Here is a 23,673-nt window from a genome sequence, read left to right as displayed (position 1 = left end):
GTTATGCAGCGGTTGCCACCAAAAGAACTGATCAGGTTAAGCTAAAAGTGGCAATAATAATCACTAAAAGTAAAAAGTCCAAATCCAGTGAGCAGATGCGAGGAGTCTTGGTAATAACTGTAAGGCCAGTCTTGCAAGATAAAAAGTTAAGAGTCTTCGGGCTATCAGGGATAAAAGAGTACTAATAGAAGCAATACCTCCGGAAGATATAAATGAGATAATAAAGTGTTCTCAATTTAAGGAGCTGGACATGAAAGTACAAGAAGTAAGGAAACGAAGTCCAAAAATTCTTGTATATAATGTAGACCAAGAAATTAAAAAAGAATTATTGTTGGAGCAACTGTGGATTAGGAACTTAAAGCAGTATGGCATAGATCAGAAATCCTTCCAGGAAAATATCTCTGCCATATCAGTTAACAAAGTTAAAAATAAAGATGTTAATAATTGGATTTTTCAGGTTTCAGGAATAATTCACCGGCTTTTAACAGAAGTTTGAAGAGTGTATATTGATTGATTTTCCTGCCGGGTACGAGATATTGTAACTGTAACCCAGTGTTACAAGTGTATGGGTTTTGGACGCATAGCGAAATATTGTAAGAAGGAGTCATATTGTGGGCATTGTTCATTAAAGGACATTCATTTAAAAATTTTCCAATTGTTCCAGAGGCGCCGAGATGCGTTAATTTCTGGAAACAGCAAAAGTCAATAGAGTCGATAGCTGAAACACAGCATACGGCGGTGGATAAGAGTTGTCCAGAGTACAAAAAAGCTATAGAAATAAACAATGAAAGGACAGATTATGAGTAGTGACAATCTAAATGCACTGAATTGTGCAACTAAATGCACAAAGGTTCAAGGATGTGGCTCCTCAGCTTGTTTGGGAGATTCAGGAAAGGGCATATGATATAGCTCTCTTGCAACAACCTTACACTTACTTTTTAAAAGTACGGGGGTATCCAGGACAAGGCAGGATCCTTGCGTGTGGCGAGGAACCGTACACAGCGAATATAATAGCTAACCCGGAATTGGGAATTACAATGATAACGTCGCTGGGTAATCAATATGGAACGTTTTGTGAAGTTGTAGGAACGTTTGGGTCTCTGTACCTGGTGTCCCTATATTGTAAATTTAATGACGTACTTGAGATACTTCGAAAGGGTTGAGAGTATGTTGAGGACAAGACCTATAATCATATCGGCGGATACTAATGCAGGTTCCACGCTTTGGGGGGCGGGGTTGTCTGATGATAGAGGACTAGAACTGGTAGACTTCCTTACCTCTGTGGAATGTCAAATGATTCAACCCTGTTGCCAACTTTTTCTACTGTGGCTGGGGCCACAGTAGAAAAAGAGCACATAGATGTTACTATGTGCTCTGGAGCTTCTTTATCACGAATAAGAAATTGGAAGGTGCACTCGGCTGCTACAACAAGTGACAACAGATGTATCCCATTCGAGTATGTGCTTTGTGGGCCGGAACGTACCTGGAGGGAAACTAAGCGACATGCTATTAAAACTGCTAGGTGGGATGTCTTTCATAATATAGTAAATGTTGAAATAAATCAAATTAGAAGTTGGAGTGAAGGGAATGCCGAGGGAAAAGTGTTACTAATTACGGATATTTTGAACAAGGCATCACAGCAATCTATGAAAAGAAAGAAGAAGTGTTTGAAAAAGTCCCCTGGTGGAACACTGAATTGGACGAGTTGAAAAGGACAGTAAGAAGGGCGAGAAAGTGATATCAACGTGAAAGAAGAAGTGTAGTAACCGGCCAAGAACTCAAGGACCAATATATGCAGAAATGAAAGGAATATTCCAAAATGATAAGGAGCTATAAAGATAAAGCATGGCAGGACTTTGTGAGGGTACATGGGAATCAAGACCCTTGGAACCCGAGTTATAAGTTAATAACCGATAAGAATTATTTGGCTGATGTTACCTATAGTGTTGGGGATGAGAGCCAGGGAGATATTTTGACGTGGAGTCAGAGTCTCAAGGATATTTTAAGGAACCTTTTTCCAAGAGAAGGGATTTTAAATTTTTTCAAGAAAAGATTTTAGAAGAAAATTGGCATTATAAGTCTGATGATACTGAGAGTCCCTTCACGTACGATGAATTAAATTTGGCAATAGATCAGACGAAGGATGGAAAGGCACCTGTATTGGATTTCTTGGAGGCTGGGCTAATATATCAGTTCTACTCCAAGCAAAAAGATATTCTGCTGGACATGTACAACACTTGTCTGGCGGAAGGAACATTTCCTAAGTCTTGGAGAACAGCGGTTCTGAAGGTTATACTGAAAAGTCCAGAAAAGCCCCTGAACGAACTTTCTCCGTATCGGCCTATTGCCTTGATGCCGATTGTAGGAAAAAATTTAGAAAAACTTATCAGTTTTACATTGAGAAGCAATTATGAGGCTCAGGTATTGCTTTCTAATAACTAGTTTGGTTTTAAGAAAGGTTCCTCTACGGGGGACGCTATTAGAACTAGAATTAACCATGTAGAAGTAGCACAGGCACGATATGTTTAGGGTTTGTTTGTGGATTTCAGAGGTGCATTCGACACCCTGTTGTGAGGCAGTGTCCTCCGCAGGGTTAGAGTTGCACTATGTTCCATGAATCTGTATAAGACTTTTCAGAGTTATTTTTCTGATCGCTGTGTACAAGATAGAACGAGCTTAAAACAAGAAAGTTACAAGGTAGAACGCGGCTGCCCTCAGGGTTGAATATTGGGTCCTTACATATGGAACATGGTTTTAGACGAATTTTTAAATTAGGGAGGACTCTCATGCAGCCGAATATGCCGATGATTTAGTTTTTATTATTAAAGGTAATTCAAGGAAAGAAGCTGAAGACAAATTTAGCGAAATTTTATTAAAATAATTGGAGTGGTTTAAAAATCATAAGCTAGGAGTGTTACCAACTAAAACGGTGAATATGTTGTTGAAAGGTAAGCTAAGTATCACGAGGCCACAATTAGTTAGGAGTGCTGTTGTCTCCTTAAGGTATATAAAGGCTTTGAAATTTCTGGAATCTTTAAGAGCGAATGTTTTTTATTTAGTAAGCAAAATATCTGAAGCAGAAAATTAAGCTCCTGTACGCTAAGCTCCTCAGGGTTATTAGAATAAAATGGGGAATTAAGGGCAGAGCTCTTAATATGCTATATGACTGTGTGTTTGTACCCATAATAACCTACGGAGCTGGGGCATGGTGCAGACGAGCAACTAATTCTGCAGCGAAGAAACAGTTAGTGTCTAATCAAAGATTAGCTCTTCTAGGTATAACCCGGATATGCAGAACAGCATCGACTGACGCTGCCCAAGTTATTGCCAGCAGACCTTTTAGTGGTCCGTTGTGGATTGTTTTACTTCCTGAAACGGGGTATCACCAAGGAGATCCTCGGCATCCAGTCCTCTGCGGTTGGGAGAGTGGTGCCGGATAGACAGCTGTTAACGGTCGAGCGGAGGAGGATGGAGAATGATATAGAAAATTTATGGCACTACAGATGGATTAATACAAGCAAAGGAAGAGAAACATAATTTTCTCCCCTCCGTTCAAATCATAAATCTTAGAAGAAGACCCTGGTTGCTGTTCGGTCTAAAGGCATGCTTCGTCTTAACTGGTTACGGACTGAGGGCCAGACTGAGTGAACTTGGTTTATCAGAAATAGCTCTTTGTGCATGTGGAGAAATGGAGCCTGGGCTCCACGTCATGCTGTTCTCTCCATTTTATTCAGATTTTAGACTGGTGCTTGCGGTGGCTATCGGTATCAATCAGAGTAAATTGTATACTTTGTTCCAAAGTAAAGAAAATTTCAGCTATTTTAATGATTTTATTGAAAACGTTTTTAAGAGGAGTTTATCTCAATTTTAAAATTTTTAAGTAGAGGTCTTCCTCCCCGAGGAAGGGGCGGAAACTGCAGAAATAGGAAATATTAGTTTATCTTCCTATGGCAACAGGCTAAAGACCAAAGAAAACTCTAAATCATACAACAATAGAGTGGCAAGTTTAAATATTTTATACTTTTAGGCTTTAACAAATTTGTTCGTTTTCCAAATTACACTTCTTAGGGAAGAAGGTATTTTTTGAAAATTTTAAGTACTAACTGGGCATATGGGCACTTTGCCCAAGGGGCACAAGACTAACTCTGTTGTATATATGATGATGTCACGTGCACGGCGGGGGGGCGGAACAGAAGTTAAAAAAGCAGTTGCAGAGACGGGACTACTTTCTTTGGGGGTTTGCAGAGGGGCCAATCATGATTCCGAAATCTGTTTTGGCACAGATCACACTGGTCAAGAGTTTACACTTATCCATGGTCAGTTTGTGGAAGAAGGAGGGGGGGGATCAGATGCATATTTTAATATAAATTTTTGAGCATAATTTTTGTGTAAAGCGTTCGCAATTGTTGTTGCAGGCAATAAGCCTAAATTGTCACACAAAGGGAAGGTTTCCAACCCAGTCAGGGGCCAGATATCAGCGTGCCAGCCACGTTATATTGACTAGCTCTCTATTTCCCTGCTGACATGGTGACCTGTGCAGTCTGGCAACAAAGGAAACAGGTAAAGAACGCTGAGATCTAAATAAATACCCAGTATAATGCTAAAAATATTTCTAACCAATGGTATCCTCTGTTCTTTATCTTCATCAGAGGACACTAAACTAAATATAAGACACATATTTAATAGTTGAGAAGTCCAATCAGTTTAAAAGTAAGTATTATTTCACTGAGTTCCACTCATTTTCAACATATCACTGTACTCTTTGGCACAACCGCCAAACGGTATGCAGCATATAATTTAGCATAAGATGCTAAAACATATTACCCAGTATTGTATTGCCTTTCTCTCTGCAAGAAAAAGGGAGAAAGAAAAACAGGCTACTTGATTAGTTAGAGTTTGTGTTTCTCTCCCAGCTATTGAATGTAAATAGTTTCCAAGGACTAAAAGCAAAACAATTCATCCACATAATTCGAATATAGATGTTGTTTCCTTATGTAAAATCGAAATTTTACTTCTGATCGTTTTTGAACAGCCTTGCCATTAAAATTGAATTTTGTACTGCTATTTTCAGCAGCCTGGTGAAATTTTTATTGTATATCCACCAAATACAGAAATTTCTTGAATACGCGAAATGGAGCTTTATATATCTGTGACATAAGAGCAAAATTACAAAGTAAGAACAGCGATTGCATAAAAGGAATGCATCCCACTCTTTCATGCATATCCGGTTGTCAGCTACTTTGGTACACATTTTCCATTTTCAACATGGAACCATGGGTTCGATCTACCAGAGAATTTTTTTGCTTGGAAGCTCCTGGGTGGCAATTTCCCGTAGCTGGTTACCCAGGCTAGATAGGTGTAGCGAAATGTATTGAATCTTACTGTTGATCCTTCTATTTTATTTCTGAGAGTCGGGCATTTTAGGTTTACCAGGTAAGTTATTATATATACCCAAATGTACTGCGTCTGTAAATTGCATGTATTTTCTGCTCGATTTGCCTAGACAGCTATTCATTGATAACGGCCAGGTTGCATAGAAGGTACAGGGTAGGATTACACTTTATTGCAGAAATGCTAAAAACAAATGGTATACCATTGATGGAATCAGAATTGAGTTTTCAAACGAAATATAGTCCTAACGACTTCAGGGCAATAGCCATCCGTAATATCCGCCTCAAGAATTTCAAAGGCAATTAGTCTGATTAGGCACAGCAATGCTTCCATCACATTCTCCTCCACTGTTCTAAACTAGCATAGTTAGTTTGTAATCAAACCAAAAATGAACAAACTGATTACAACAGTTTGCTGGTGTAGTCAGTTTGTTCATTCAATTGCCATTTTCTGGAACAACATTGCTTCATACGTATTTCCTGAAAATTACAGTCTATAGAAGTTCAACAATAATGTATATAAATAACTTCTGTCAAATTCTCAACCTCCAATCCATGCACTATACAAAGTACTGTTGGTATTAATACCTCTCATGTTTGTGGTTTTCATAAAAAAATGATAGGCATACTTCAGTAATAGATCCTCTTTATGACTGCGCTGGAACATTCTTACCCATAGAATTAGTACTTAATTTCATATACAGACATAATTTCCAAAGAGTATAAGAAGACTCCCCAAAACGCAGAAATCGATTAATCTCCAATTCCGACGCTATAGGATTACTTAATCCGAAGTGGACTTGATTTGATTCCAATGAAATCTGTCATATAGACAGCTCCAGACACAAAATTCAGAAAAGGCAGCATTAATGATGAATATTTTATCCAGCTTCATATAAATTTTCATTATTTAAAACACCATTTTGGGTTTAAATGTCGTCGAATATGATATACAAATAAGCTAGAAAATGAAACTAATTACATCTCTGAAACTTGTATAAGAGTAGACACGCATCGTCTATCTACCCCACTTTGATTTTGTTCCAGGAATGTTTTTTTGCACAATTCAACATATTGGCCCACAGATAACGGGTAAGAATAGAAAGCACTAAATTATAAGAACAATAATTCAAGTCATAATTATCCCATCAGACTAGTTATGCCCGTTATTTTGGCTGCTTTACCTTGTTCAGATTGCACACACCTTTAAAAAATATATCAAAATACAGCACCGGTGAGTGTCCTTCAAAATCACAGGTCCATATATCTCAACATATTTCACAAAATTAAACCGTAATTATATGAAAAATCGTCAGTTCGAGTCCCGTCGAAACAGTGACGAATTTTTATTATTGGCCTTTCTCACAACTTGGCTGAGTTAAGATTCAAATGAGAGTAGCATGGATTTTTCTCTCTGAAACTCTAGTTTTTCGCCCAGCAAACAGAAATTCGCCCACAGGATACACGACATTTACGGAAAATATACACCGAGTAATATGGGGTTTTTAGGTGACCCTCCAAAATCTCAACTACAAAAGAAACTATCGTCAGTTTACGCAAAATGGAAAAGAGTTTAGTGTGAAGTCCACTTTCTCATTACTTTTTTTCGCACTGTTAAATTGTCAGTCGATTTCTTCAACGGCTAACCGATTTTATCTCACAGCAAGCAGTATACATAACTAGACAGAAATAGAACATCTTTTTGAACATTTATCAAACGGTGGCTCATATCTCCGGTCTCAGGAGGAATTCCAAAGGGTTTTTCTTCCAAAAAACAACCAAACAGGCACAGAACGTCCGCATGGTACAGAAATATTTACAGAAGATTTAGGCCTGATAAATATTATTACTGGCACAATATCGCCTAAGTCGCTAAAAGCAATACAACAAACAAAAATTACAGATACCTTTTGAAACACGAAGTCTTATTTGAACTACGAAAATAACAACCCTGCACGAAAAATATGGCAATATCTTCAGAAAATTTGGTACTCCGTTAAACTATCACTTTGTTGAAAAGCGTATACAATTAGATACTCTGGTTGTATTCAGTTTACAAACAAATGAATATATAACAAAATTTACGATCATGATATTAAACTTTTATAATAAAGATACGCACATTTTTTTTACAAAAATAAACTTATTTTATTGGATATATGCATTTTTAACATACAAGTCTATATTGTAGAGAAACAATTATTATATATGGTGCATTTATAATGATGTTGCATGCAAATTCGTTAATGAAAGAAATTAGAAATTACACGGAATATGACGAAATGGTTGGTAGAGAGTAACATATCATTCACCTCGTAGTTTCAGGTATGGTATTAACGTGCGAGGAATGTCAAATTTATTGTATAAATCTTCTGGCTGGTCTTTGAGAATTTTTCTTATGTCCACCCGGCATAAATGTTTCAGAGAGGGAAATTCTTTCAATTTCCGTATAACGTAATTCCGTAATTTTTTCCTGCGAATTTTGAGAACACTGGACTTTCGTTTTGCCCAAGTTTCATTTGACGACTTGACATTTGCAGTAAATAAAAGATCCACTAGGTCTTTTCTGTTATCGAAAGCGGCTAAGAAAAGTGGCGTAAAGAAGCAGCAGTTGCATTTTACGTTGGGATTGCACCCACGGCGAATAAACATTTTAAATAATGAGTTCAGTGAATACCTACCTGCAATAACAAGTGCACGGGGACAATCTTCTGGATGAGAGTCCAAGTTAACCTTGCATTCTGTTAGGAAAGTTGCTACTTTAATGAGGTTTTCGTGGTTATATACATTACGCAAAGTTCTCACCCTGGCAGTTGCCATGCAGGCTATCAATGGAGTCCATCCGTGGCGATTTTGAACATCCGCCTGTAAAATAAATAGAAATATAAATTAGCTGAAACTAGCTATTACAGAAATAGTGAATATATGAAAACATTAGCAATAATAAATTAATTTTAAGAAATATTAACATATGGGTAGGGACGCAGAACTACTAGTGCATAGAATGTAAGAAGCAAACACTATGGAATTTGAAATTCTTTATTTAAAATACCGCTGAATAAAAGGTGGAATGATATGCATTAGAGAAACAGTAAGGCAATTGGATCAAATTAGAATGATGGTAAAAAAAGATGAAAACGAAGTTATACCATGCGCTGTTAATAGAAATGTATCACAAAATCTTCTTAGTTCTCCCCTCAGGACGTAAGTCGAAACATATGAAATCAGAAGATTAAGGTTGTCAAATAAATTTTGAAATTGAAGGAAGTCCTCTCCCAGTAATATTTCTGGAGGTACCCTGCAATATGCATTAATAGCGATGACATGAATTTGAATATATTATTATTATTAAGCAAAAAATCATATTTGAAATTCCAAACAGTAGAATAGGTTAAATCAGAGAACATCGTAATTCAATTCAGCATGACCCTGAGTTTTTGGTAGACTGAAATACGGATTTTCCCAAGTGTTTTGGAAAAGTAATCCTTAAATTGGGCTAAAAATTCTCAAGGCGACAAAATGAAACAAATTGTTATAAGTCATGTACATGGTCTTCCATTACAAAGTGAATAATATTATTCCTCAGTTAAGTTGTTAAACTAAATTTTTTTGGATGAAGACCTACAAAAGTGGCTAGAATAGTGCATCATTATCTCATCGAGTGAGACGAACCTTGGCAAATTTATTCAGAAAGAGAACAAGTTTCATTCAGAAGCAGTTGGAGGTTTTATTTTTTCATAAATGGTAGTGACTGCAGAAAGTGTAGTATTTGGGATGGCGGATATGACTTATTTGCTTTAGACATAAAATGGTGACTCCCTAACTCAATTTTCTTATAATATTCAAGTCATTTCTTGTAAAAGAATAAGAGACGTTTACTTCAAGATGATACGTAGATCCTTTCCGTATGAATATTTTCATTTAATCAAAAAATTCCCCATAATTATGTGTATCGATAGGCTATACTTGGAGAGAAATGAAGTGAATGAATTAGTCATTAAGAGAATAAAAATGAATTTGATAGAACGTATTGAGCATTATAACTCTGGTTCATACTATGAAATATTCCAGTCATTTAAAAATGGAAAGTGCAGTGACAGCTCCGTAGAAAATTATGATCAACCTCTTGGAATTCATTCAGATGAGATTGCAGTTAATAACTAATTACTTAAATTCTGTTGAAGCGCCTATTTGCAACAATTGCCCATATGAATTAGAATCGTTTATTATTAATTAGAATCTTTCATTAGTGCGACAGAAAACTTAATATAAAAGAACAAGGAAATATTTAGAATTTATAACTTACCACTGCTCCCTTTGATATTAGCAGAGATGCCATTTTAAGAGAAGGGCATAAAGAACCTGTTACGTAAATCAGAGGTGTGTTGCCACAGGAATCCGCCTAGTTAATAGCAGCTCCATAACGAATTAAACATCTGGTTGCAGTAAAATTATGAAACATGCAAGCCAAGATCAAAGGCGTATGTCCGGCTTTGTCCGCAGCATTTATCTCACTGCCTGCTTCCAAAAGAACTTTTATTACATCTGAAAGGGAAAAAAAACGTATGAAGTTCTTTATTGAATTTTAAGTACTGTTATGATTAAAAACATTTATTCTTCCAAATTCCCTGTTTTTTAACGTTCTTCAGGGTTTCTTATCATGTCACAAGACAGGAAAGAATAACTGTACAATTTTAAATCACTTAATTTTAAAAACTGATATTTTGTTTCAAATATAAAGTAAATCCTATTCACGTCTTTCTTATATGGGATAAAGGCAACAACGAATAGGACTTTGATTTTAGCTATATTAATAAGGATCACTTACCCTTTCCGCATTTCTGTGCAGCTAAGTGCAACGGGGTCTCAAATCTCGAAGTCCGGGCGGATACATCAGCTCCTGTCAGCAAAAGGTCACGCACGTCTTCAAGTTATTTTTCAGAGCAGCTATATGTAATGGGCTCATACCGTGCTCTCCTTCAGAGATAAGACACTTTAATTCATCATTTAAATAAACGCCAACTCCTAGATAAAAAAGGAGGATCACTGAGTTAAATAACAATATCTAGATGTTTTATGCGATACATTAATTCAATATTCTAATGGCAGCTTATTTTAATTTTAGTTGTTTTTTTTATCAAATCGACAAAATAGCAACACACTGTTTTGTACGTGTCTCCCCATGTAACAAAAGCACATGAAAGGACGTAAGATAAGTGGCGCTTTAAACACTTCTAATGGACAAAGAGCTCTCCATAATATTTCGCCTTCGATCCAGTTCGTCCCCTGCTCCAACTGCATTCCGTCTATTTCAGAATTCCACACTACGCTATTTCGATATGCCAAAATCGATCTGTGTTCTGGACGACCCTAATGGGAGAACAAAAATGGAATTAATATTTCCAGTAATTAATACAATGAGATATATGAGAAAAACAGCTAAAATAGTAAAAGTATAATACAAAATTCATAACAATATTACTACTACTACTCAATGCTCTACTAATACTGAAAAATATGACATCGCTACTTGTTTATTTCTTCTTAGAATGTCACCTTCTATCGCTCCATTTGGAATAATAGCAAATATAAGTTGCGAAATCGGAAAGCGAATCCAGGATAGACGTTTGTAAAATTGAATGAGTATAATGACATTCTGACACAAGCAATAAAAGTGCACTCCAGAATACCCAACGGCCAATGTTTATGATAATCTGCTATCTGGACAACTTTTCTCTCATGTACCAAAAAGATATAAACTATCATAAAACCGTAGTTCAATCATGTTCCATTAACAATTCAACAGCACTCAAATATAGTCTAAAAAGCACTGGATAACAAAACTGGGGTCAAATATAAAGTCCTTAAACTGATGTAAGGTAAAGGTTTTGGTAATAAATGATTCCCTTCAAAAATAAGAAGAGCTAAAAATGTATCTTTGTTAGATAAAGGAAAATGAGTTCATAAGCCATTCCACTCATAAGAAGCAACAGCTAATATTAATAGTACGGTTGTGTTTTGTGAGCATTAACAACTAAGGCCATATTGCTCCGGGATAAGGGGTGCACATCACCTGACCTTTCCGAATTCGGTGGTGACGGGCTCGAACCCCGGTCTAATCAAGAAGTGTGTGCTATGCACTGCTGTTCCTGCGCACCGAGGCCCATTAGTAGTACGTCAGAAGCACATACTTGCAAATAAATTTCTACATTGCAGGGGTATTACACAAAGCAATTTGCATTGGAAAACCTGCTTACTCTGACGAGATACACCGTGTGTCTCGTCAACTTTCTTAAACGTCCATTAAATTTGGCATGTTCTAGACAGAAAGAAAATTTTTATTGATTTATTATTAATAAAGTGTAAAGGAACAACAATATTTTGTTTCAAGAATTTTGTAGCAGAAAATGAATGCAGCAACTAAACTAAGGATAGCTGTGAACGAAATTTAGGAAATTTTCAATTCGTAAAAGCGGAGATTCGGTTTATTTCAAAAAATTCACATAATCAAAAAACTGAAAAGTGTATGAAAATTTCTTGTCAGATAGTAATCAATATCCTCTTAGTGAGGTGAGTTTTGATAGAGAGAAAATATAATCTAAACGGGAATAGCTAACAAAGAAAAGGGCTCCTTCGAGGTATAATCGTGAGGTTGCTTAAAAGTGAAGAAATTCTTGTTGCAATCGGCAAACTTATTCTTCATAATCATTCAGAATTCAATTATCTATACTCTATAGGGTCATAAATATCACAAGAAATAGGTCACTAACCTTACTGCCATACTTTTATTCTAATCATTAGGATATACCTAGATATGGAATAATAAGAGAATTAAAAATATCACTTCTGGAAATCGTGTTTTTTGGAAAAAAAAAGGTGGAAAATATAACTCCGGGAGGAATTAAATTAAAAACAAATAATGTATGCTTAACGTTATCAGCGGGAGGTGAAAATAATCATTATAATTCAAAGACTATTTATTTTCTTTAAGATAGTAATTAAATAATTAGATTTCTAATCTTAAACATTTAAATTACGAATATATATATATATGAATTTTAAACCATCACAAAGTATATTAATTTCCTTTTGTTACTTAACCGAAAGAAAATTCTGTCAAAATAATGAAAGGAAGAAGAAAATAAAATTTAATAATTAATTAAGTAATTTCTATTTAATGATTACCAGAAATAAATAACTTAAACAAAAATAAACGTTATAGTCAAGAATTTAAATTTACCTCACTATGAATAGCCATATTCTACTAAAATCTTCTTAATTATCGAACAACCTAAAAATGCAAAAGCCTGAGCGAACACTGCCTGTCTCTAAAATGAAGTATTCCATTGTTTAAGGACTTATATATGCTGATGACTTCATTTAAATCCTCCAGGGTAAAAGCATATCCAGATTAAGGATCAACCAATGGAAATTGCCTGTTGTTAACATGACGTCATTGTGTGTGGATATAAATGCTGTCAATTTTCTGCCTTCAACCTTTGGAATATTTATTTATATTAAGACAAGGTTTTATATTAAGACAATATTTATTTATATTAAGATCAAGTAGTAACTAAAATTAGTTGCTACATGATCATTATACTATTTCGTGAAATATTCAAAAATACCCCATTGTAATGAGCAAAAACTAGAACTCGTTTCTTAGGAACTTTCTTTGTCAAATAATAACCACTAATATGGTTTAAAAACTAAAGAAATGCTTTAGAAATTATATAATGAATGCGTATGTAGGAAGTATTTTTTGAGGTTATATGGACTTGAAATTTCCGCAATGGGATATGCTTAGAAAACAACATTAGGGAGCAATTACTAACTAATTCCACTTAAGAATTTATTATATGACTGAAAGCTTTTTTTGGAGTAACATCGGAAGAATCAAGAACGCTCAGTTAACGGCAAACTAAGTCTGTATCTGTCGTGATGAGCCACGACAGATACAGACGATTTAATAATTCAAGAATGTTGTTATTGTTTTTAATTGGTTTTTAAGAATAATTAGCAACTAAGGCCATATTGCTCAGGGGATATGTGGAATTCATTCCCCGACCTTTCTGTATCCTCTGTATGTTGTGGTAATTCAAGGGGCAAAGGAATACCTCTTGGTTCATTTCTCGATATCTTTGTATAAGATTGCGGACCATAAAGTGTCAATTTGATAATCACTAAATGTTTCCTCACATCTTTTATAAATTCCGTTGTGTATAATCCTTAGAAGTATCTTCAAAGCATGGCCCATAAAACTAATTGTTCTAAACTGAGAACAACTATTTGTTTTTCTCGGTATAAATATGAACGACGATCTCCATCATTCTCATGGAATTTCTCCAGTATCATAAGCATTTTTGAACAGGCCAATAAGATCAACCTCCACCTTTATTATCATTAATAGTTATGTCGAAAATTTGTCAGCACCACTTGTCTCATTTAACTGGGTTTAAACTCTCAACAGCAGAGATTACCTGTCAAATTATTCCTTTCTGTTTTCATCAAATGGTTTTTTCATGTATTCTTGCGAGCATCCAAATTTAATTTCAATGGAAACTGCAGTCTTTTCGTTTGTCATTTTTAGTGTTAGTGTAGTCCTAAAGTCTCTTTCAAGGAGTTATGCTTGTTGAATTTTTCATGTAAATTTTCCCAGTTTCACATTTTTTTCACATTTGGACAACATCGAGTTTTCCCTTGCTTCTTTTCAACCAAATCCAGTTCTATTTTTTTATTTATTTTTATTCTGTTTGGTGGTTTTTGTTCTACCTTCACTTTCCAATCAGTTCTAGTATACCATTCATTATCCACTTCTGCTTTGGTTTTTTAGGGGTTCGCCTTTCAGATGAGTAGCTGCAACTTTAACTACAGCAGATTTAATTTAGCTCCGTCTTTTATTTATATCTACTGGAAGGCTAGAATTCAGTTCCTTCGCTAAAGAGTCTTTAATTTAATTTTTTAATGTCTTTGTTCCCCAAAAAAATGTTTGCTTTCAGCTTCACTTCCGGTTCACCGATTAATGGAAGAAAAAACATAAGTTACGTAAATCCATTTACGTGTGTTATGGAAATTGCATATTGTTATATATTTAATATTATTTAAATAAATATATTTCTTTAAATTAAATATTGCATTTTGTTCCATTACATGTGATTCGTATGGTTCCTTTTTTGGTTCGGTTATACGATTAATGAAATGCATATAAAATTCAAATAATATTTTGTCTTGCAATTCCAATTCACTTCCACGTTTATTCTTAACTGTCTGAATCACATTAGTGCACGAAACACATAACAACTATCTATACTAACAGACATAGATACCTGTAATTTTGAGAGCCTCCGAAAAGAGTCCTGATTACCTTGAAACCACTTGCGTATTGTAATGTGTTAGGATTAATTGATGGTTTAAGAATAGTGGGTAGCTTATGTATGGTGAATGTGAAGCGCGAAGCAAACACAAGCTGAAACGGATAATTATATATTGAATAAAAAGTCTGAATGGAAATGCAAACGAGACTTGAAACATAAAGAGCCATTTTAGATCGCCACCTCTTGGTTGCTTCTTATTACCAATCAAGAAGTTTCTATAGGCGCACTGAATTTTAATGGATACTTGAGGATTTATTGATCTGAATTACCTGTTCTACACTTATTCCAAAAAAGCCCTTTTAAGGACCATTCAAATGTTGACAAATAGCTGCCTAATCGTAGAACATTTCTGTAAGAATTACGTTGGTAATAATGTTTCCAAAAATGCAGGGTTCTGAAGATTAAAGTATCCCTGTGTAGAGGGATGTGAATCGAGTTCTAAGGCTCATACTGCAGAGAAATTTGGACAACAAATTAAAAAAAAGAAATGTGCTCGCCATTTATTGGAAAAAATTGGTTACAATATATGTCGCTTTTTGTCGCATAAATATCTTAGTTACCATTATCCAAATAACTTATGTTATTTGCATAATATTATGTTATTTGTATAATGTTCACACGACCACTACTCATCTCTACTGTACTGTATAAAAGCAAAGCAGTCTCTTCAAAATCATACAGTACATGTTTGCTTGCACTACAGCAGCAGCAATGGAACAACATTGCCGGAAGAGGCGCTATTTGAGTTGATGATGTAGCTATGGCTGTGGTAGATTTACAAATCAATCTCCATGTGGTCGCGCAAGTGTACCAGCTATTTCTCGTGAAATGGACATGCCGTATTCCACTGTAAGGCTAGTAATGCGTCAGCTGTTGGGGTACTATCCTTACAAGATGCACATGCTACAGCAGCTAAAGCATGGTTATGGTGGAGATATTCGTCTCTCGTACGCACTTCAGTTTCTGGCGAGAATGAAAGTGGATATCACTTGGCCATGGAACATCCTTTGGAGTGCTGAAGCCCGCTTCTGCTTAAATGGACAAGTGAGTACGCACAAATGTCGCATTTGGGTGACAGAAAAGCTACGAGTTATCCAAGAGGTCCTGATGTATTCTCCAAAAGTGGAGAATACATCAGGACTCCTTGGAAAACTCGAGCATTTGGCCATATTGTTTTGAATAGGTAACACCAACTGGACTCCGCACCTGTTCCATCACTGAACAGTGATATTATGAAATGTTGGCAAATCTCGCAATCCCAGAGCTGCAACAACGTACTTGCCTTCCGGATATCATATTCATGCAAGTTTGCCCCCCCCCCCCGCCACCATTGTGTCCAAAGCTTGCTAATGCAACACTTTACAGACGAACGGTCACCAGCCGTTATTTCCAGATATCTTGGCCACCCGAAGCGAAGATATCTGGAAACCATCACCGGACCTCGCCTCATGCGACTTCTGGTTGTGGTGTTTTTTGAAGAACCAGGTGTACCGGGAAAGATGTCAAACTCTGGCAGATCTGAAGAACTGCATTATATATATATATATATATATATATATATATATATATATATATATATATATATCCTTTATTGTGTACTAAAGGATGTATACAATGTATCCTTAAAGGCAGGAATGCCAGGGGTTCACACTGGCTGGTGTACAAAGACCTTGAAGACGGGGCCTACATCGAAGTTCGGGTTCATCCCCCAGCGCCAACAATATATGCCTGGTTGAGTATAGATCAACAAGGATCTCTCTCTCAGGTATTTGTGATCCTTGTCAAATTTGTTGAAGTCGCCTTCCATTGCTTGTGAGCATCTTTCCTTTGGAGAAAACGTTCGCTAAGTGCTAGTCTATTATGGTTGGCTATAAGTGTTGGAATTAACCTCAGTCCATGTTGAGGAATTCTACAGCTGCACAGTACAGTTCCCATATGTTTGGCTCAGAGATTATTCCAGTGGTCATTTTGGCAGTTAATGTGAGATGTCTTTCCATTATAAGGTTTGGCAGTCGGGCAAAGTTCAGTGCGGTTGCCATCGCAGTTGTTCTTTGCTGGTGTGGTCGATGATGTTTATGTATGATCCAAAGATGAAGCCAGAATTCGGAGGTGTACATACCTTTGGTAATCGTGGGGGCTGCAGTGCCCATATTTCGGAGGCGTATAACGCGGCGGAGTAGACAGAGGTGTATCCGTACTGCCGAGTCACCTCCAGATCCTTAACGTGAATTAGTTGTTGTTTGGTAATCCATCGCATTTTGCAGAATTTTGTTATGAGCTTGTCAATGTGGGTCTTGAAGCTCAGTTTGCAATCGAAAACTACTCCAAAGTCCGTATGTGTATTTACCAGTGGAAGGAGAATGCCATCTAGAAAAGTTGGACTTCAATTGGTTGGTGTTTCAAAGAAAAGAAAATTTGGGCTGATTTGGCAGTATTAATAAGTAATCCAAATTGATAGAGTTAGGATTGTAAATCATGTTTTTTTCATTTGATATTTTCATTAAGTTTTGAGATATGTTCACCCATGTTAATCTATGTGTGTAGCTAACTGAATATCGTCAGAATAGCAGATTATATCTTCTCTCTGTTGAAAAACTGGAATAATGACTGCAATAAATAATGCTCCGGGGAGGACTTCGCCTTGGGGAATTCCCGCACTTATATTTCGTGAGAGTATATCTTGATCCGCTGTAAGAACAATGATTCTGTCTGATAGCAGGGTTGCGATAAAGCACAACATGTCACCTTTTATATGGAAGTAATTTTCGAGGAGGGGAACAATAGAAGGAATGCCGATTGAATCGAAGGCAGCTTCCAGGTCGACGTACGTGACAGGATGTTCTGCTTTAGCTTCTAGTGTTCTGAGAATGGTGCTGATAATCGATGTTAAATTGGTGACTGTGGATCTTCCAGGAATGGCATAGTGAATTTGTGGGGGTTTTGAGGTAGGATTTATTTGGTGATGGATGAAAGTAATGCATTCTACAGAAGTTTCAAGAGGCTGGAAGAGCGAGAGATGTACCTGAACAGTTTAATGAGGGATGCAGATTGGTATTTAGGATGTGTCCTCACAGAATATCTGTTCCAGAGAGGGGGAAAATAGTGCTGCATTAAGACAAGGTTAAAAATTGAACGTAGTCGATCGATCACAAACGTGCTGAGACACTTAATCGTGAATTGTGGCTCAAGGTGAAGGCCTCCGGTTGCGGTGGGTGGCAGTCCATTTATTGCAGTTATAAGCTGCTTCCTGGTGATGGTAAGAGGGGCGAGCCTATAGGTTGGGCTGTTGTTGACAGATAAGTTGCCTGGATATGTCGTGGCCACATTGTTTGAAAACTGTGCAATGTGTTCAATCCACAGTTCAAAGTCTGCGCGCATAGCACAGTGGTGGGGTCACCGTCCTCCTCACACCGGGTAGAAAAAGGCCTGGTTTCGAATTCCGTCGATGACGCGAGGAACTTTAATGGGCTTTTTTCACACCGGGGCTCAGTTAGTTGGTCTCAGGCGTAGATAGCAAGGTTTTTCTCCCCAGTAACTGGGTTTTTTTTTCGTTCAGCAAACAGGCAAATCAACCAAAGAACATACGCAATTTACAGACACAAATACGGGTTAATGTATTTAATTACGGGCAACCCTAAAATAATAATAATTTGATTTGATTTTAATCCACAGTTCAATGCAGACCCGTGGGGGCTACTTTATAAAATTGTAAGAAATACATTATTTACACAAGAAATGTATGGATCGATTGTATACAATGGTCTGGAGACCACTAACTGGTCTGATTCTGTAACCATTATTCTAATAATCTTTTTCTACATAACAATGTGTTCTCCGACTCAGATTTTCACACTAATATTCGATCTGCCAATTCTCTGTATGTTTCTGCAATTAAGACTGAGCCTTTTAGTGCCATCGATTTGGACACAGCGGTCAAACAAGTGAAAGTTAAGAAATGACCAGGGATGGACATGCTGGAGAGGACCTTTATTGCACGGCTCTCCAAGATTAAGTCAAATATACTTCTACAAATTTTCAATAAATGTTTAGATGCTGGGACTTTCCCGGATCTGTGGAAGACTGCCCTTATCAAGCTAATTAGGAAACCAGACAAGCCCCGTTCATAAACCAAGTTCTTATCGGCCTATAGCCTTATTGGCCAACCTTAGTAAGCAATTAGAATGTTTAATTGCCCTGCGATTAAATAAAATGTTATGGGAACGGGGATTAATTCCGTCTAATCAATACGGATTTACTCCTGGAAGGACCTGCGAGGACGCCCTTTTAGACTTCATTTCTTCTGTTGAACAATTCAGTTTCAAGTATAGTCTGGCTTCTTTATTGACTTCGAAGATGCTTTTGATTCCCTTTTGTGGGAAAGTGCCCTCGAACGTTTACGTCATGCGGACTGTTCCCAGCAACTTTATCTTCTAATTAAGAGCTATTTCTCTAACAGGTTTATCACCGCAAGGTCTAAGTACAGACAAATTTTTCGTCAGGTCTTTCGACGGTGTCCTCAAGGCTCCATTTAGGGACCACTTTTTTGGAACATTGTTCTGCAAGGTTGGATTACCCGAATCTTTGACAAGGTGAAGATCATGGCATATGCGGATGATTTGACAGTCCTTCTTGGTGGCAATTCAATATCTTCTATTGAAATATCCGCTGACAATGTTCTATCTGGTCTTCAACAATGGACAGTTGAAAATAAGTTAAAAATGAGTTCCACCAAGACAAAAATTATGATCCTTGGCTCTGAATTGGACGTTCGTCTACCACCAAGAGTTAAAATAAACGATAGACAAATACCTATAGTAACGGAAATTAAACTTTTGGGAATAATTATTGAGAGCAAGTTAAATTTTCTCCTCATTTAACCAATCTGCGAAATAAGATCAGAAATTTCAACTGCGCTTTTGTCAGAATTTCTAGAACTGAGCGTTGTCTTTCTAGAATTTTCTTTAAGAATCTACTATAACTCTGTGTTTCTCCCTATGGTTACCTATGATTCTGGCGCTTGTTTCCATAGGGTGCAGACTGTACAAATTCAAACAAAATTGATGTGAATCCGGCGTACAATATTACTTGGTATTTTGAAGATTTGTCGAACAGTTTCAACACGTGCTTTGAAGGTTTTAGCTGGGACCTTACCACACGATCTGTACGTAATTTTTAGAGGCTCATGTTATCGCTTGACACGTCAGATTCCCCTTGAAATTTCGATTAACACTCCAGTCGATGTTCAAGCTGAACGACAAAGAATTTGGCAAGAGGTTATCGAAATTTGGCAGAGAATGTGGGATGGCGCAACACTTGGCAGTGTAACACGTAAGTTTTTTCCTGAAGTTGACTCTCTTATGGATAAAATATCTGCAATCTGGTTTAGCCGTGACTTGTTTACCTCCTATATGATATCAGGACATGGATCAGTAAATAAGAAACTGTTTAAATTTCGTTTGTCTCCTACGGAACTCGGTAATTGTGGCGGTGTGGAATATTGGCAGCACGTATTGTAATCTTGTCCCTCATGCAATGAATTTCGAGTAATTCTGCAGAATGCAATTCCCAACTTTTCATCAGGATTGGATTAATCTGCGCGAGTAGCACAGTGGTATCGTCACAGTCCTCCCCACACCCGGTGGAAAACGCATAGGTTCGAATCTCGTCGATGAAGCGAGGAACTTTAATGGGCTTTTTTCGCTCCGCGGCTGAGTTAGTTGGTCTCAAGCGTAGATAGTAAGGTTTTTTTCCCCAGTAACTAGGGTTTTTTCGTCCAGCAAAACAGGCAAATCAACCATAGAACATACGCAATTTACAGACACAAATACGCGTTAATGTATTTAATTACGGGAAACACTAAAATAATATGTATTTTTTTTTTTTTTCATCAGGATTGGAAACTAACTTTGTATCAAATGCCACGAGTTACCGCACCATTTAGGATTTTGCTAGGGCAACCTTCAATAAAAGGCTTGCAATCCTTTCTGCAATGACTGCACATACGAATATTTCAAATTCAGCTCAAGCATCTTCACCTTCACTGCAATGACGTCTATTTTCTCAACAAGATCTACAATTCTGGACTTGTGCTCTGTCTGTTTTGTTTTTTTTTCTTCTTTTTGGAAACTCTACAAGTGTCCTACATCTAAAACTCGATTAAAATTCCCGGGCTCCTTTGCTCGGATGGCTCTTAAGGGACTGTGACTTTGATACTGGTGATAGACTGACTTTACTACTAATGACTGCAGGACTTACTGGATTTAACCTCAACTGTTTATAAGGTTTGTGCCTTTTTCTGGGCTAAAATGCTTGTGTAAAATTTTGTCGGTTGAATGGTACTGTTATCCTTAATTATTTTCTGTGACTTTTTTTTTTATTTATTTTAATATGCAAAAGATTACTTGCATTGTTTACTTTTAAAATTCAAAGTATCATCTGTGTTTACCTCAAACTGTTGAGGTTATCTTGTGTACAGTTTTTATTTTTTGTATAGTTGGTTAAGTTCCTTTTTTTTTTATCTATTTTTGGCTCTTACTTTGTTGAGCTCTTGGCATCCCTCTCTTCTGTTTCCACCGGTTTGTTGCCGCTGGTCTACCTTCCCTGGTGGTGGTGGCGCGTTTCCGACCTGTTGACTCCGAGTGGCCAAACAGCCAGTTCATTTGTTCAGATTCCTCTAATTTAAAAGTGAAACAAGGTGGAGATGTACTAACGTTCCAGGTGCCGCACAAGACAAATACATACATACATACATCCACAGTTCAAGATCCAGTGTTTTAGGAATTCCTGTGTGCCGAGTGTCATAAAATGTTTTGCCTTTTTTATTATTATTATTATCTCTTTATTTCCATAAGGAAATCGCCCCGGGACGGCAAAGTGACAGGACGGTGCAAGTACATATGAGGGTACGAGATGCTACGTGCAGTGGGTTACATACACTGAACACGTAGTCTCGTCCCGAAATATCATATTCACATTTTATGTTTAATGTATACAGAATTTACACATTAATGATTCTGTACAACATTATACAAATCATATATTTACAATTCACTAATAATTCCATCAATAACTTACATATTTGCATAACTGTTACAGAAGGTATATTTTTGTAGTCAAGAAATTATTATTGTTCTTAAAGAATAAGGTTTCACTTTTCCTCACAATGCTTTGGTACTTTGCGGCCGATTCATGTTTCGGTAAGTCTGTACGAATTCTGGAAGATCTCTTTCCGGTGTTCTGCATCCTCACACAGTTTTCCGTCATCTATGTGTATTGTGTTAAATATTTTCGCTGCATTTGATGGGAAGAATCTTTTCAGGATGCTAAGATCGCTCAGGACTGAATGCAGTGCATTATTCACTTCTCCGCAACGTCTAGCAGTGGCACGCGGTTTGACTAGACTATTTTCCAGGACTGGAGCATCTACTCTTTTGTAGGGTTGCTTTTAGATGTTTTTTGATTGCAGATGACTTCTGGCGGTTGAACACTGCCTTTGCTTTGGAGAAGGCAATCCGGTCTTGTACAGCGCCTGACTCTTTCCATCTCTTATGCAGATTTTGTTTTAATTGCAGGAAGTCTCTCAACCTCAATGTTAATTCAAGAAATCAAACTGAAAACACATTATAAATCATAATACAACTGTGTGCTGCCTGATGACGTCATATAAAAATTGTTGTGGCTTTCAAGAACACGCAAAGATTTTAACAGATGCTGCACTTCTCTGACTCATCCTTTATCAAGACTCTCTTCAACTAAATGCTTCCTCTGCTCATTGATACCGTCATCGACCAGAGACTTCTGACACCACTCCAGATTAACAGAATTCAGGATTATATCTAGAACTTGTTCCTACCGATCACGTTTGAAGGACATTAGTACTTCTGTTTGACAGAACACCTTTTTCTAGTTGTGGACTACTTTGGGCAGCACTGCACAAAGATGTGGGCAAGAAATGGATAAAGATTTTATTTCAATTTTTTTTATTTTTTTTTTCATTTTATACATATATTTTTTATTATTATTTTTTATTTATATATATATATATATATATATATATGTATATGTATTTATTATTATTATTATTATTATTATTATTATTATTATTATTATTACTTTATGCTATTCTCATCCTTATTTCTTCGTCTTCTTCTGTCCTGTCTCCTGGGAGTGTGTGTGTGTGTGTGTGTGTGTGTGTGTGTGTGTGTGTGTGTGTGTGTGTGTGTGTGTGTGTGTGTGTGTGTGTGTGTGTGTGTGTGTGCGCGCGTGCGCTGTTGCCGGCTTTCTGACATGGGGTTCTTTTGAATGGCTCCAAACACTCTTTGGACATTCAGTACGTGACTGTTGAGGTTGCCATGGTTCCTGTGCAGTTGTAGCCTACCTCCCCGTGGTGTTGACCGACACTGGGCAGGCTTTACAGGTGATCGCCTGCCTGGTGTCAAAACGGCCAGAAACAACTAAACAACACACACACTGCACGAACATAACGTTACACACATTTCTGGCCTGTTACAGTGCTTTCTGTAACCATCACAGTGTACAAAGACGGAGTTGAACTTTCGTTCAGGTGCCGTCCTACATAAGATACTATACATGCCTACATTCTTGGAACGTTTCGTTCAGTGCAGGTGTCCACCAAGCTCTTTTGAAAAGGGAGTGATGCAGACATTCTTTATCCCTAGTTGGCAATGGTCCGGATCTACTTGGTCATGAGGTCCACAGCCAACTGGAGATCGCAATTTTTGTAAGCTTCCCAAGGGAGGGAGGATGCAACTTCGAGACATCGTGGTGGATCAATGAATTTGGGGATCTTATTTCTTTTTTGTGCCTTGAATATTGAAGTTAGGTGCGGCTATGTGGAGGAGTATGGCAATGGGTTCGTTATAGGATTGAAATAGATTGTGAGGGTTGTG

Source organism: Mastigoproctus giganteus, chromosome 11 (genome assembly GCF_048544385.1).
Source record: "Mastigoproctus giganteus isolate SK-2022 chromosome 11, ASM4854438v1, whole genome shotgun sequence".
In the NCBI taxonomy this organism is placed as follows: domain Eukaryota; kingdom Metazoa; phylum Arthropoda; class Arachnida; order Uropygi; family Thelyphonidae; genus Mastigoproctus; species Mastigoproctus giganteus.
The sequence above is the reverse complement of the archived record's forward strand: the minus strand, read 5'-3'. Positions refer to the sequence as shown.